Here is a 17,228-nt window from a genome sequence, read left to right as displayed (position 1 = left end):
AAAAGAGTTATTCCAAACACATTTTCTTTGCGTGGCTCACTAACTCATAACTCAAGTGGAATAGCTAATGAATTTGGGGCATTCTGAAATGTGCAAGCATGCTTCACAGCGTCCACTGTAATCGGTCACACTACAGGAGACAATTAATTTATCAAAATTAGAAGTTCTTGATAGGGCTGTTTCACATTTCTTGTACCTGCAGAGAGGAAAATAAAACAATGAATTAAGTAAAAAAGAGGATTTCTCCAAAAAGATGGCTCTTCTGCCAAGTAAGTTTGAAACCGCTGCATTAATGAATTTATTTTGGTAATGGCAAGGAAAGTGAGCTCAGAAGTAAAGCAACAGAGGGCAGTGGGAGCCAGGAGCTGGACTCAGTGATCTTTGTGGATCCCTTCCAACTCAGGATTAGTCTGTTATTCCGTGACTCTGTGGTAGTGGAAGCCACCACTACTAGTGGACAGCTGTACACGGCTGGTGTAGGGCACTATGCCTGACATCTCACAGTCTCCAGCAGCCAGTAGATACACGTGCTCGCAAAACCTGAAGTCTTCATGTGTGCTTATCCTGAGTTCAGCACGGTGAGATTCTGAGCTGAGGACTTTCAAATACTATTAGAGCACAAATATTAGATAACAATTCCTAAAAGTAAGAATAGGAAAATATACTAACCAAAATCTCGGTCCAAACTCTACTGAAATCAGTAGGGCTTTCTTTTGAGCCCATTAGGACTTCAGTTTTGCTATCTGGAAAATTATACCTTCTCATGAAAGAAAAGTAAAAAGTATGGTTTTTTGGTGCTCTGTTCAGACTATAAGGACTCTTTCATGTTTTCTCTGAGTAATGAAGAATTACAGATTCATTCCGAATGAGTTAACAGCAAGGAGTAAAGTACAGATTCTACACACTAGATGTTATCAGAGAGACAGTGAAACCTGGATGACATTTCAGGAAGAACTTTGAAATCCTATTTTCTCAGGTAAGCTATCTGCTCTGTAAGCAAAATCGTTGTGACTATTTTCTTTTCCCACTTGGTTTTCATTAACACAGCCATTTGCATAAAAGCTAAGACTCTTGTTTCTGAAAAGTTCATATTCTCCTGCTGCTTCTTCCCCCTCCCTGATGTTTTCATTCTCTGTTAGCAATCTGATAAATCACTTCCACTAAACTCAATTATGGTATCACCAACAGGGCTTTATCACTTCGGTGATAAGAAATAAGCACAGTCACAAAACCTGCAAGAATACAGATTATGCTTCCATGTCATTTGTTCCATTAACAGCTTGTATGGCGTGTTTAAAAAATAGGAACAAAAAGAAGACATGATAGAAAGAGATTATATTCTTTACATAGCTCTGGTGCTTACGGTGAGGTAATGCATAGAATATAAGCCTCAAGTAATGCCTTCTGAGACCAGTGGAAGGGCTTTCATCAGCTTCAGTGAGTTTCAAATAAGACTACTCATTTAGAGTGAAGCAGAGTACCACGGTGTAATCAATACTGACAAAAACTGAAGAGGGAAAAACAATAAAGCAAGTGAGGGAAGGGAAGGGAAGGGAAGGGAAGGGAAGGGAAGGGAAGGGAAGGGAAGGGAAGGGAAGGGAAGGGAAGGGAAGGGAAGGGAAGGGAAGGGAAGGGAAGGGAAGGGAAGGGAAGGGAAGGGAAGGGAAGGGAAGGGAAGGGAAGGGAAGGGAAGGGAAGGGAAGGGAAGGGAAGGGAAGGGAAGGGAAGGGAAGGGAAGGGAAGGGAAGGGAAGGGAAGGGAAGGGAAGGGAAGGGAAGGGGAAGGGGGAGAGGGAGAGGGAGAAAAAAGGCTGCAGTCACTTTTGCTGACTTGAATTCATGATGGAATCCGTTGAAGCCCAAGTAGATCCAAATCTAAATGGAAACAAGGAAACCACTACATCTGAATGAGGTTTTGCTGATCCCATCTAATTAACCCGTTAAATGTTGAAGTACCTTGGTAATTAAACTTTAACTTTAGAATCTGAATTCCTTCTAAATAAGCTGCTGGAATTTACCTTTGTTGGGGATATCAGCAGTCATCTGCATTACAAGAGCCTGGAGCATCACTATGACAGCCAGCACCACAGTCTAAACCATCACCAGAAAAGGATTTGAAGAGGAGACTCGTGTTTAACTCTCGCCAAGAAGGCCTGTGAAATAAAAATCAGGAAGTTTACTCAGCAGAATTTCATCTAATATTTAAATCATAGAATGTTACAACCATGCTGCAAAATTAAATGTGCTGTGGGAAAGTTGGTGGATGAAACTGTGATGATAATGATAGGCTACTGCAAAAGAATAACGTCTGATTAAATAATAACCATCCAAAACAGGTTTAAGTATTTCTAAAATAGAGGCAGACTGTGGCTTGGAAAACAGAAGGAATACCTGCAAGGAGCTGTCATAAATAACCTTCTCGACATGACTTCCCAAGGGAAGGCTGTGGAAAGCTCCAGCTGTGTAGAAGAGGTGCTTCACACAGGAGCAGCGAGCCGTCCTGCCTCTGTGTAGCACCAGCAAGGCCACTTCTGGAGAGAGGCACACAGACTGGGGAGGGGAGTAAAGCATTGAAGGTGATCTTCAGGATGACAGTCAGTGAGCCCTAGCTGGGATCTAAGCCTTTCCAGGTGTGGCTACAGGCACACAGACTGGTTTTTCAACCAAGAAGGAAGCTGTGAGGCGATGTTCCTAAACATACATATGAGGCTTATCCATATATATGCTTTCATGTGTTCTGTATAATGCATAAGTCTAAATAAAGTTGCAGACAAGGGAACAACAAGAGCCGGTGGGTAGGAATTGAAGTCAGACAAATTCAACCCCAACACAAATGTAATTTACCACTGCTAAAGTTAATGGGATGTCAGCATGCCTGAGAGGTGGGGAGGCAGTGCCAATCAGTTACACTAGGTGCCTCTGTAGATTTAGGATTATACATGCCCCTCAACACCACATAATTTGTACAAAGACACCGAGGGGCAAAACAGGCAAGAAGGAGCTGGCTGTAGGGGATCAGATGCTGAGGGGGTGCTGGAGCAGACGAGATCCTGACACTGATGTGTGTATAACTTGCACTGCTGTGGATAGCTGCAGTGATGGGAATGCAAATTTTCCCCTTTGCTCTCTTGCAGAGAGGCTCACTTGATGTTAAGGCCATCATCACCATGGACTTCCCTGCCTCCTGGCTGCACACGGTTGCCCAAAGCACCCAGGAGGGAAATAGTTTATGTATATATACAAGATATACATCGTGGTCCATATTACAGCTGAAGTCAGACAGAAAAAAGCGTTAATAGCAACCAGGCACAATGAATGGAAACAGGAAAGATAATGCCACACCAGAGCAAGCATGAGGTGCTGGGAGATGGCATTTGTCGCACTCATGGCATTTCAGCTCACCCATCACTGGGCATGGAATTAAACCAGGATGAAGCCTTCAGCTGGCTCCTGCAGCTGCAGACAGTGCCCCCAATGTTCCTGTTGCTGCCCACCCCACGGGAGCCCCAGCTTCATTCACAGCTCACAGCAGGAGGTGGCAGAGTCAGCTTGGTGCCCTGGAGGATCAGGTCAGGCTTCAGGGCCTCCAGCTGCCTGAAAGCTGAACAGAAATGGAAAGCTGTTGGTTAAGGAGCAAGCTCCTCAGGCTTCCTGCTGAGTCTGGCTGCAGCCCTTTAATTAGGGTAAGCTAATTACATCTGACAGAGGAAAAGAGGCTGTCAAGTAACATGGGAGGAACTCTTTTTGATTCAGCAGAAAACATTTTAACTGCAGGAATCTCGCAGGCTGACAGGAAGCTGGCATGTCTGGAGGGGGGATGCACCATCTCGAGAGCATTCCCTCCCGCTGGGGACATGTCCCTCACGGGAGCAACTTGCATCCCACCTGCTACCTGGATCCGCAGCTGAAATCAGCCACCTGGGTTATTTCATAGAATCATTCAGATTGGAAAAGTCCATTAAGATCACCCTGGTCCAACCTTCATCCCATCAACCCATATTTGCTTATCAAATGTGGGGCTGGGGCTGAGCTTTTCAAAAGGATCTGGCAGCATGCTAAGGGCATCCCAGTGTCATCCATACCCAAGAACCTGGGCTCCTTGATTCCCAGGGCCATCCTTGGCAAGCCCAAGCCTCCTCATCCTTCCTGCAGCTGAGGAGCTGGCTCAGGCTACCTGCCTGTGAGTTGTTTCCTAACACAGTCGAATAATTCCAATATCACAGAAAAACCTACAGCCCTTAAACCCCAACAAAGTGGGGTTTGAAGAGCTGGCGATCACAAATAGTTAACTAATGAGTGTTTACAGTGCCTGATGATAGTTGCTGGCACTAGGACAAGGGCAGTAAAAAGTGGATTAGATGAAGATAAATGTGAGACACAGGCAGAAACAAGTACTCCAGCAGATGTGTGTGGAAATTAATGGGGTGGTGATAATAACAAATTCTGATTCGCCACACAGTAAATGTGTCTCCTGATAATCAGTTTCAAGTACAATACCAAGCGCCTATGCATGAATCAGAAATCCAAATGAGATGGCATCTCAGCACTGAAAATCCTTTGGGTAGATACTGAAGAGATTAGAGAAAATAGCTGGGAAAGTGGTGCTTATTTTGTCCCCTGCAGTCTTTCCACCCCCTCAATATTTTATCTTTGATCATAGTAGATCTGTGATCCTGCCTGTTTACAAACACCAGGGGATCCAGGTTGTGGTCCACATTCTGCTTCAGAGATCCATCTGAAGCAGAGCAGTGAGTCCCTGCAGTCCCCATGGGCTTGCTCATCCACTGAGCTGGGACGGGAGAGCTCTCACATGGCACACTGCTTGGCCAGATGTGTTGTTAAACTTCATGTGTTTATGTTTGTTAAGGGAAAATAGGAGGAGAGGCATTACAGAAATGCAAAATATGATTTGTTATGATTTAAAAGCCATTCCGTTGTATCAATGCTATTTTAAAATATTTGCACTCTGAAGACAATTCCAGAGAAGGATTCTGGCCCATCTTTTCCAGTCCCATTTATTAAAGAAACAGAAGTTTGCCTTTTGGACAGTGTCTCTTTGCTTTGACCACTGCAGCCCCACGCCATGGTGTGTGCCCCACAAGAGCAATGTCAGAGTGCTTTTCTTATCACAGAATCACAGGGGTTGGAAGGCAGATAATGTGAGATAATTGAGTCCAACTCCCTGCTAAAGAAGGTTCTCTACAGTGGGTTGCCAAGGAAAGCATCCAGGTGGGTCTTGAATATCTCCAGAGTAGGAGTCTCCACAGCCACTCTGGGCAGCCTGCTCCAGTGCTCTGTCTGTGTGCTAAGCACTTAGGAAAAAAGCTGTGGAACAGAAAAAGTTTGCTGGCCTTTCTGATTGTTTTTAACCCAGGCCCTTACCCAGGGTGCAAGGTGAGGATATAGGTCTGCAGTGCAACTTTCTAGACCTGAAAATCTTTGAGTACAGACCCATTCAAAATTATTCAGAACAGACCCGTTCACCCACCCTTCACGCCTTGCTCACTGTTTTCCTGCCCTCAATCAATGATCTCTGCTGCCTGAATTGTGAGCACAAAATTAGGACACAGCTCTGTACATCAAGGCCTCAAAAAGCTCCAGATTAGCAGTAGAAAGTTGAGGGTGTTTAGCTCTGCTTTGAGGAAAAATTTTATTTTTTTTTAGATGGGGACATTCAGATGAAGCCATTAGTGGAGCAGCTCACGATCATTTTATTTAAAACTTCTATCATACGGTTTGGGTTGGACCTTTCGTGAGAAATTCTTCTCTACTCGAAAGATAAAAAACAAAGCTCCACCCCAGCACAACCAAACCACCAAATCATTACAAAGCCATTAAACATACTACTTATGGAAAAGTTTTCCATTGCAGCACTCCGTGCCCTGGCCCCAGGCTCCCCAGGGCCGGGTATCGATGACATTTCTCCATGAAGACGTGGCTCTAAGAGGGCCTGCCAGCACCCGGTGAGGGACAGCCGGGCTTAGCTGAACATGTCCATGTTCCCCGTCACCGCCCCTTCTGCACATGACCTGTTAAAAGGATTAAATAAAAAGAATTCCCAGAGCTAATCCAGTGATGATATTATGAGAGACAGGAGCTCAAGCGCGTCCTGGGGATGGCTGATCAGGTTGCCTAGGATGTATTATTTATGGAGCCATATGCTTTAGACAAGGATTGAAGTCTGAGCGGGAGGAGGGTTTTGATGGAATTCAGCCTTTTTACTGGGACAAGGGGGCTGTAAAGTATTTTTTATCCCCCCCCCCCCCAAGAAAAAAACACAGCTGTTGTTATTTATTCCATAAATCTGGCACCAGAGTACCTGTGTGCTGATGACTTCCCAAAAATACTGCTTGGCCCGGAGAGCCCACAGGAGTCCCTGCAGAAGGGGTGCTCACAGTGCAGTGTTTTAGCAGAGGGAGAGGGATGCACAACGTCGGGGCTCCAGCTGGAGTTATTGGTACACAGGCTGAGAAATGCAATGGTATAAACAGATCTGTGGCTGGAATGTGAGGAGGCAGCAGGGGCAGCCAAAACAGGCAGCGTCCACAGGAAGACAGGAAGAATTTCCCCAAAATAGCCTGTTCAGTTACTGGGCAGCTCAGTAAATGTAGCATTTGTGTACGGCTATTACAGGCAATGCGAAGCCAAATCACAAATGTGAAAAATAAACTGTCTCTCTGATTCAGACTGACACACCATTTAAATAATAGGGGCCAAGAAATGTGAAAGAAGATATCTCACTTAGCGGGACGTGTGTCCCTTCCCTTCCTGCCCATTCCTGTGGTGCCAGAAGCATGGTGTTATTTTTTCCCCATCACAGTTGCCTCGTCAGATTTCTAAATATCAGTGTCCCCCCAGGCTAATAATGTCCGTGTGTCTCTTGGTGATCAGGAATGAAACTTATACCAAGGCTTTTGTTGGGGAGGTTCTGTTGAACCTTTACGTGGAAATTTGCTGGAAGCTACCTGTCAGCTTGCTGCCCATTTTCCAGTAATTCAGACTAATGACTCGTCAACTCCTTTTTTCCTTTCTTTTACATCTGTCTAGAAGTAGTTTCTGCTCCAGTTGCTGGTTTAATAATGCAGTGCTATCTACCAAGGAAAGTCTCACCCAGTCATACTTGATTTGTCTCATGCTTATAATCCTTATTTAATTATTTATTAGCAAAAAAATAATAATAATAAAAAAATCTGGGCAACTGATACCAGTTCCTGGACTAGAGCTGGAGCATTGAGCATTGGAACTGTGTTGCTACCTGTCTGTGATTTATCTAATCAGGGTAGGAGCTGGCTTTCTACCTGAGATGAGTTGTTCGATGACCCACAGCACGGACAGAGAGAGGCGTCCTGCGTCCCACAGGAGAGGGACTCAGGCAGCGTGCTGGGGATGCTTGCCCCCACAGACTTCATGGTGACTTCTTTCAGAAGCATCTCCTGAGCTGTCCCATGGCTTTCTTGGATGTGGCACCCTGGCACACCGTTTGTCACTTCTGTTTGGGTGACAGTACCATAGGATACAGCAGCAGGGTCATCAGCATAACCAGTTATACATAAGGACCTAAAGCAAAGGGCTGGGTGTCCTCAGTGTACCCATCTCTATGAAGACTGGCCCATGAGGACCATGAGCAATGCACCAGAGGAGCCCCCTGCTGCAGGTCCAGAAGCTTCTTCATTTTCCTGCTAGCCAGGCAGAAGAATCGTGAGAGCTTCTTAAATACTGCCTGTAAGCTGGAGGCATTGTGTCTCCCTGTGTGCTGTACAGCCTTTATCACAAGGTGTCTGATTGCTGCCACCCCACAGTTAACTCAGGGATAGAATCAGCCTGCTGATTTCACCCCTATTAGCCACTGCTGTGTCTACATGGCCACGCTGGATGACGTCACTCCTCAAGTTGCTTTTCCTGCTCAGAACAATTTTCTACCAGGCAGCCAAAACAATCTCCCAGTTTGCTTGTGTTGGGGTAGCCCATTGCTCAACTTCAGCTGCTCATTTCCATGGCCTCCCTTGTCACATGTTTTGTTGAGTGCACCTCGTAGTTCACCTCAAGAAACATCTGAGAGGGGACTGAGACTCATCTAATATCACCCTCATCCTTTCCTGGTGCCCTCTAGGTCACTATACTGGCAAACCACTTGGTCAGTTATGGACTGGATCCAGTTGAAGTGCTGAGGGAAGCTGAAAGCTTGGGGTGCTGTCAGCTGAAGCCACTTTCCTGGCACGGATTGCTGCACAGAGAGCTGTGTAGGAAAACACAACAGCGAGGGAAAGGGCTGAGCAGGGATTGCTTAACCCATCATTCTGTTAAAAGGTGTTCACTGAGTCAATGCCTCAGGGATCAGACTTGAACATAAATTTTCATTATCTTACAGAGTAGGTCTCCTCATATAAGCAGTGAGGTTTCCAGAGAAGTCAGCAATGAATCAACATAAAAGTGTTTTGAAGGTTTCCAGTTCCTGTTCCTTTTGATGTAGGTGTCTACGTTAAGCAAACTGGGATTTGCACAGTACACAGCAAGCTGTAATAGTGGCATCATAATACAGCTGCAAATTCTGTAACTGCATCAAGAGCTTCTTTGACACTTTCTCCCATGAAAACCTTGTAGATAAGCTCAGTAAGTGTGGGATAGATGAGTGGACAGTGAGATAGAGTGAAAACTGGCTACCTGGCAGAGCTCAAAGGGTCACTTGTGACACTGTGTAAATCAGCACAGTCTGGCTGCAGGCCTGTAATTAGTGGTGTTCCTCAGGGATAGATGTTGGGTTCAATGTTGTTCAAAACCTTCATCAGTGACCTGGATGAAGGGGTAGAGACACAGGGTCACAGAATCATCAGAAATGGAAAAGACCTTCAAGATCATACAGCCATCAACCTGACCTACAGAGTTTCTAAAACTTGCCCCACATCCACACGATTTTACAAGACAGAGCCTTATTTCCCCCTTTAACCAAGCCTGTCCTGCCCTGCAGGCCATTCCTTCTCTCTCTGCCCTCCTGCTAACCCTTGCCATGCTGCTCCTCCACATATATTCTAGATGGCAAAGCGAGGCTGTAACGCCCCATAGCACACCGGCTTCCAACACCTGCAAGGAATTAAGGGAGGGTGAAACACTCCCAGGAGCCTGTAGCACATCCTTCAGCCTCTACAAAATCCTGAATTCCATTTGGATGAGAACATGGGTACATCTGCTTGCAATCATCGTTCCCTAGCCAGCCTGCCTGCTGAAGCAGAAACATGATTCTCCACACTTCGGTCAGCATTCGCAGCCGAGGGGCCAGGATTTGAGAGGAGCAGAATAAGTCTTCCTTTCAGCCACACTTCCCCAGCAGCCTGCCTGCCCCAGTGCTCACAGTCCTGTGCTCTCCTTGCCCTACTTTCAGGGATTGAGAAATGCTTAAATAAAGAGAAACTTGTTCTGTGGTGGAAAAATGGTCACTTCTTCTGGCTAGGCATTTGAGAAGGAGACAGGAAGCTTGTTATTTTAAAGGTAAACTGATAAAATATTTGTTTTCTGAAGGAACGGGAGGAATGTCGAAAACATGTCTTTATATACTACTGCACAAGAAGTTATTTGAGGATATCGTTTTGCCCTGACAACAACTGCATGGTGTTGTAAAGGAATATTTTAACTTTCAGTTGTCTGCAGGCTCATATAGGATCTTTTCCTGGCCATAAGAAAGCTCTTTGTCAGTGTATGCACATGTATGTGCTCGTGTGTGTGTGTGTGTGTGTGTGTGTGTGCGCGCATAGCTGTGTGAATGCACACTTTGTAGCCATGGAAATAGCTAAATGTATTACAAGGACAGTGAATGGAAGCAGAGAAATGCTATCAGAGTCTCTGGTGATGCTACTGTTTGGTTCTTAATATTTTCTCAATTTCAGATGACCAGCAAGGAAACAGCTAAAAATGCCTATTCTAATGAAAGCCTCATATGCTGTGCTGTTGCAGGTAGTAGAACAGAATCACAGAATCATTAAGTTTGGAAAAGATCACCAAGTTCATGCAGTTCAACCAGCAGTCCACCCCCACCATGCACACTGACCACATCCCTCAGTGCCACATCCACGTGGTACTTGAACACCTCCAGGGATGGTGACTCCACCACCTCCCTGGGCAGCCTGTGCCACTGCCTCACTGCTCCTCCTGAGAAGAAATCATTCCTCACATCCAACGTGAACCTCCCCTTGTACAACTTGAAGCATCTGTTGTTCTATTGATGAGATAGATAAATTAAATACTTCTACTGATTTGCCAGATTAGATTTAGAAGGCAGCAGCCTTGAATACTTCTACACAAAAGGACCGAACTGTACTTTATGAGTGCAACTAAGAATGACATGTTTTGGGAAAAAAAGTGAAGGTATTCTCAACAAAAGAGAACCTGACCATCAAGTAGCTCAGGTTTCCCATGATTCCTGAAAGCCAGCATCCTCTTCTTCCTCAGCTCTGATTGTGCCTGAGCATCAACAGGTGGGACATTTACCAGTCTGGTTAACAGCACCCGAGATGACATCATGCCATGACCCCACATGACATGGCTGCAGATAGAATTCTGTGGTGGGAGTCCGGCCAATGAAACCTTGGCTCTCCATAGCCTCTCTTCTGTTCTCATATGCTGACACTCACCAGCCATTTGGCTCTGCTTTTTCCGAGGGACAGTGTGCTCCTCCACTCTACCCTTACATTACATTCAGAAATCTAGCTCTTTAAGAGAAGATCCTCTGTGAAGCCAACTGGCAGCTCCAAGTGTTTTTGCTCTACTTTGGCAATTTTGCTAGCTATAGACACAGAAAAGGATTTGAAATGTCAGTACATTCAAAGAAATGCAAAGCCTTTTTGTAACACTTTCCAGTAGGGGAACACAGGCACACACACAGCTATATGTTAAAATCTGGCCTTTAACATATTGTAATTTAGCCGTATCTTAACTGAGAGGAAGATGAGATGCAGGAACCTAAGCACACCTCTGCAATCTGGTAGGAAAGTTTTGAGAGTGTGGCAGGTATATTTCCTCATTTCCTCTTCAGGTGTCTTTTACAAATGTCTGCTTTGTGAAGTGCTTGTTTAGCTCTCCAGCTTGACTTTCATACAAGAACTGTTCCCAGTCACCAGGGAAAGCAGTGGACAGGCAGCTTTTAAAAAATATATGGAATACATATATTCACTAGTATGCACATTTGAACACCACAGTTTATCCACATGCACAGATGGAGAACTTTTATCCCACAGTAGAATGACTTGTGCTAGTCAGTGAAGATCAAAAAAAGAAAGCATCTGTCATTAAAAAGCAATAGGAAGACACATTTATTTAGCACAAGCTGAAATACCGACATGTTTTCGTGCTGTGTTTGGCTTGGCTTACCACAGGCAAGACTTAATGAAGTACAGAAAGATTGTCTGAAAGAAACTGTGCAGGGTCTGATGTTTACTGGAACTTCTCTCTGTTGGCTGCCCCTAAATGTTCATTTGAGTGTTGCAACACACTGGCACACTAATAAATCCATTCTGGTCCTATTTAGAGATCTCATACTCGATGCCTTTCTCTTTTTAATACATCTTTCTGCCCTATGATTGCTAACACAGGTCTTCCTGACTGACCTCTTCCTAATAATGACATATAGAGATGAAAACCTCTCCTGTGACAGGCACAGATGAGATTCCTTTAGCTATGCCAGTAGCCTTTGAAAGCACTGATCATGAAGTGTGATTGCCTGTGGAACAGAACAGCTGACAGAGCATGGGTCAAGCCTGGATTTGTAGGTAAGTGTATCTCTGTGTCAGCCAGCCAGCTTGATGGTTGGATCTCAGAGTAGCAATGGGAAAATCCACATCCCTTTTACACTTCTCTGTAAATCTGTGCTTGTACAGAACTCACTATTTGCCATGCAGCTTTCATCCTCAGCAGGTGGCACACGCGCAAATGTTTTGCTTCTGGGAGTAAATGTAATTTGTCAAGACCTCATGCAATTGTGTTTCACTCCTGCTCCTTAGTCTTTCTGTTCTGTTATGCCATTTTCCTTGCTCTTCTGCTTAACTGAAGACCCTCAGCTCATTGTAACCCTGCAATCAGCTGCTGTCCTTTTTCAGATATTGCTTGAAGTCACTACTGTGCAATTGAAGGGAAAATGGTAATGACTGATTTGAAGGGAAATTGGCTTCAGATGACATTTCTGTGTAAATATCAGATGAGCAGTTTCATATGTGATTTGTAAATGTATAAACTCTGTGCTACTACCTGTCTTTTCCTTCCTTTCATATCTAAGTGAGATTCGTTGATTTTAAGACTAGAAGACATCGGTCTGATCTGGCCACCTGCATAATTCAGATCCTCTGACATCCCTGTAAAAATTCAGCTTTCTGGATCATAAAGAGTACTTGTGACAGTGATCACCTTTAGAAAGAAAAATAATCTCCCCTTAATTAAGAAAGATCCACCTGTTCCTACACAATCCTTCTTACATTCTTCTTGTGTTGCCCAAGAAAAATGTTGTCTTACACATATGCCACTCTGAAATCAATGCTTCCTATTTATTTCTATGGAAACTACTACAGATACAAAGAACACAATAACACAATTTGATAGAACAAATTCTCAACTTTAAAATATTCTTTTCAACACACTCACCATCAGTAACTGCATAGTTACCAATGATGAACAAGAGCCTGCATGTTGCACTAGTAACAGTCTGCATGGCCATCCAGAATATGACTTGTCTTTCACACTGCAGTCACCACTGTTGAAGCACACCACCACTGCCTCACTGTGCTCACATCCACGGTTTTGTCTCCGTCAACATTCAGAAAGTGTTGATGAATGTCAGTGGGTGCCTTTATTTTTTGTATGAAGGAATTCAGTGACACACCTGTGCTTCATGTGCACTTCTATGTCAAATGTCATCATGTCAGAGTGCCTCTCTGCTGCCATCTGTCACACAGCAACAATATTTAATGGACTATTGGTAAGAAGTTTCTGTTGCCATGACACCAAAATCCACCTCTGATGTCATGGGTCAATATAATAAAACAGGATGCATTACTTTTGGAGCAGCCCTGTCATACACTCATTAACTCCCATCTAATGTTTTTCTTCTGAAGTTAAACTCTGAAGTCATTGCAATGACTCTATCTGCATCTCTATCTGTACATTCACCACAACTGCAAGATTTCCAATATTACAGAAAAAAAAATAGTCACATTCCTCAACTGTCATTTTTCTTGTCACAAATAAATCCTTAGATAATTTTGGGTAATTCATTCCTAAAGCTGATCACTTAGCCTGGGAAAGGAAAAGGTAGCTATACTTCTCCAATGGTGTGTTATGAAGAGAATGTCCTTAGACCTTTGGATAATATTTCCATTTTGCATTTTATATGTATATATGTGTGTGTGTGTATACTTATATATAACTATACATATGAGTTTAATTCTCTGCATGTAAGAGTTTATTTTTAAATGAAAATGTGACGTTTAAATGGAAACCAGAGTTGAAAATGGGAGAGAAACCTCTGACAAAAATAAGACAAGATGGAATTTGCCCATACTGAAGCCAAAAAGTGTCAGCCTTTGTTTTACCTTTTTCCCTTAGGTATGGGCCTAATCTGGAGTTGTCTGTGCTCTTACAGGTGAATGAATCTGTGCCTTGGGCAGCAGGAGCTTTCCTAGAGGAGGCTGATGGATTGCTTCTAATACTGAGACTGTAAGTTTGATGGGAACTGTGGTGTTGTCTTCTTTATTAAAATGTTGACCTTGCAGCAGTCTTTTTTTACCAGATAAAAAGAAAAAGGCTTCTCTCAGCTGTGTAATTCTCCCCTCCCTTGCCAAAAGCTTCAGCATGGCTTGTCTTAAGCACAAACAAAAAAGTCAAATAAGATTACTGCTATGGAAAACTTTTCCATAGGCATATTTAGTGGCTTTGTAACAATTTGGTTATGTTGGGGGTGGGACTTTTTGTTTTAAATTTTACTTTTAAAAGTGTAGAAGAATTTCTCATGGAAGTTCCAATCCAAACCACACAATGGAATTTTCATATAAAATGATTGGCTTTGGTAAAACTAAGGGCAAATGTTGCTTTTGAATCAGAAAACATGGATTCTGCTCAAGGAGCCTAGAATTTGCCCAGCTGAGCACTGGGATGGGTCTCCAAAAAGTGTGCTCCTGTGTTGGGTGTTTCCTACTTCAAGAACCACCTGTGTACACCCTGTGTTCTCCTCACTGAGAGAAGGCATAGCATCCTCCCATACTGACTCCAATAAATGTTCAAAACAACAACATTATATTGCAGCTCACTTACCATCACCACGTCTGCATTAATCAATCAGTAGGAAAAAAGCAAACTTTAACTGGCAGTCTCTGAGAAGGTGCTCCTAGGTACAGCTTGAATGAAGATCTTATTCCACAAAGTGGCCCCTTCTGCTCTACCACACTCTCATTGCTGTGCTTGTGCAATTTCTGCAGGGTACACGGACTCCTCAAGGATTTGTCAGTGACTTTGCTTCCTCTTGCACAACTGAACACCAACATGGACACCCATGGAGAAGAAAGAGGTCACTGCTGCCTGGGAACAGATGTACAATTACCCTGGCTTAGGCCTACCCCATCTCCCATGACAGTTCAGACAATATGTATTTCTGATTAGCTTTCTGGTTGAACTGTGTCTATTTTGGCCCCAAGCTGAACTACTAGACACACAGAGGGGTTTTTTTGTTTTTGTTATTCCACCAGGATATTTTTGATGTAGAGGAAACCTGTGCTGGAGATGGATGGCAGCTCCCCTCAGCCTGATGAACGGGATTCCACAGTGCTCTTACAATTCAAATTGAATACGTGCCTGAATACTGTCAGGACAAGTACTTAAATGATTGCAACTGGAAAATTGTCCCCTTGTGCACCCACAGTCAGCAGCATTGTGATGCCAGGTTGGCAGAGACTGCCTTTGAAGCTGCTGGGTGCTGAGCAAACTTGTCTGGGTGCAGAGAGATTTCATGGTGGAAGATGAAAGATGCCACGATCTCTTACTCAGCAGCAGCATGCAAAGGCTACAAAAGGTGCACTCTCCTGGAAACAAACAGAGCTGTAAGTCAGAAATGTAATCCAGCATCAAATGGGCAGAGGCACAGCCTCCTTCACAGGGAGGGTTTGGGCAGGAGCTGGGTAAAGCTGGAACAGGCTGCCAAGGCAGTGGGCACAGCCCTCAGTGCCAGAGTTCAAGGAGTGTTTGGACAGCACTCTAAGACACAGGGTTTGAATGTTGGGTGGTCCTGGTTGGGGTCTGGAGCTGAGCCTGATGATCCCTGTGTGTTCTTCTGACTTGGATTTCCTATGGTTCTATGACAACTAACTCAGTATTTGCAGACCTGAATACAGTCCCATTAGTTTAATAAACACTGAATTGGCTCCAAAAAATAGGAGAGGTAGTGCTGGCAAGAGAGGAAAGGGCCAGGTGGAAGAACAGGATGAAGCAAGATGGGGGAGATGATCTCTGGTGGGGGTTTGGTTGGGTACTTGGGAGAATGGAAGAACCATGAGAACACCAGCTACCTCATGTATAAATCTAGAGCTTGGGAGAAAGATCAAAGGTGTGTATAAACCATTAAGAGAATGATGACATGAAAGGAGAGGGATGCTAAAGCTAAACTGCTAAAATTAAGACTTGTAAGAATTCTTCGCAGCCTCTTTTTTTTTTTAAGGCAGCATGAATACGTTCTGGGTGTATACAATAAAAGAAGGAAATAAATTCAAGTCAAAAATAGCTCACAAATACGAGTTCAGAAAAAAAGTTTTGGAACGTTAAAGAAATGTTAAAAGGAGCCCTCAGAGACAGCAGTGAAGGAAAGAATGATCTGAAAGAAATTGATTATGATGCCTGTCCTTTCCTGCTAGACCCAACTTAAAGACTTGCTATATGCTTGTGAAAATGTACTGGAGGCAGTGGAAGGGTAAAAGGAGAAGGCCTTCTTTGATTTTTTTTATATAACTTCAAGGTAAGAAAAAATATAAACACTATTGTTCATTTATAATAGGGACCAAAGTAATGCTGCTACCAGGCAAAATGCGATGGATGAAATGCTCGTGCTCCTATCAGTCACAGATCGTGCATCAAGGTCAACAGAACTTTCAGTGACAAACTTAGCCTAAAGTAAAAGGTTTTGAGATGGAACTCGGGTCCTACCCCTGTCAGGAAGGCTCTGCAGCAGAAGTGTAGTGTGCAGCTTTGAATGTTTGGGGTGTAGCTGGCTCATGACTTAAATATTCTTCCAATTGGAATAAAAACACATATCCAGTGGTTTTCTTGGAGCAGGCAGCAGGAACAGCTCAGAGTGCCAAGCACCTCCATCCCACAGCCAGCTACCAGGGCAGCATGGTCAGGACTTATTGTGAAAAATTCACTAACTGAGAGTGGTACCTTTTTGAACGTCAGGAGCACAGTTCAGGGCTGCCATATTCTGGATCCAACAAGTGGTTTCAGTGGATCAATAAAATCTTCATGGTTCTTCTTTGCAGAAGATGAAGTGCCAGCTCCTGCAGTCCCTGGCCAGCATACAGCTCGCCTGTTTATCTGCTCAGCTATGCTGCTGCCAGATCTCACTGTTTTATCATGTCTCATTATATTGTGTTTTTTTTCCCCTGAAAATCCAGCTTTGAGGGTCCTGAGATTATACAAGCACACACTACATTTTGAAACATATTTGTGTTGAAAATATTGAAAACATGAGGCCTAATAAAGGAAAGAAACCCACATCAATTTTTTAACTTCTGCTGTTTCTTTTTCTGTACATGGCATTTCTGGATATCCTTGAATGGTGATACTGATGGTATCTCTTACATTTTAATGAAGGTAATAGTTCTCTCAACAGCTGCTGTGATGAGATACAAAAGCAGAGGTGTTCCTCTATTATTCATGAATCTCTCTGTACTTAATTTTAGTCCAAATGTACAATAATAATACAGGAATGCAGATGCTTTAGAACTCAGTGATGCTTCAGGGCAGAGATATTTCCATGTCATCTTAGGTAGAAGCCACTGGGCTTAAAAACACTGAGCATAAATGTAGAGGTCACACAGATGAAACGTTGCAAACACATAATGAGTGTGGAACCATTTAAAAAATGAGATGGGGTCTTATTTGCTCACCCCCAACAAGGCACCAGGAATGCTGCACTCTCTGAGGACCAAGCAGGCAGGAAGGAGGTGACCAGTGTTCCTCCAAACCAAGAAAAGGATAGTTTGAAGAGAG

The sequence above is a fragment of the Cyrtonyx montezumae genome, unplaced genomic scaffold (assembly GCF_038088225.1).
Source record: "Cyrtonyx montezumae isolate F1298 unplaced genomic scaffold, pur_monq_1.0 scaffold_3, whole genome shotgun sequence".
NCBI classification, from domain to species: Eukaryota; Metazoa; Chordata; class Aves; order Galliformes; family Odontophoridae; genus Cyrtonyx; species Cyrtonyx montezumae.
Note: the sequence above shows the minus strand (reverse complement) of the source record.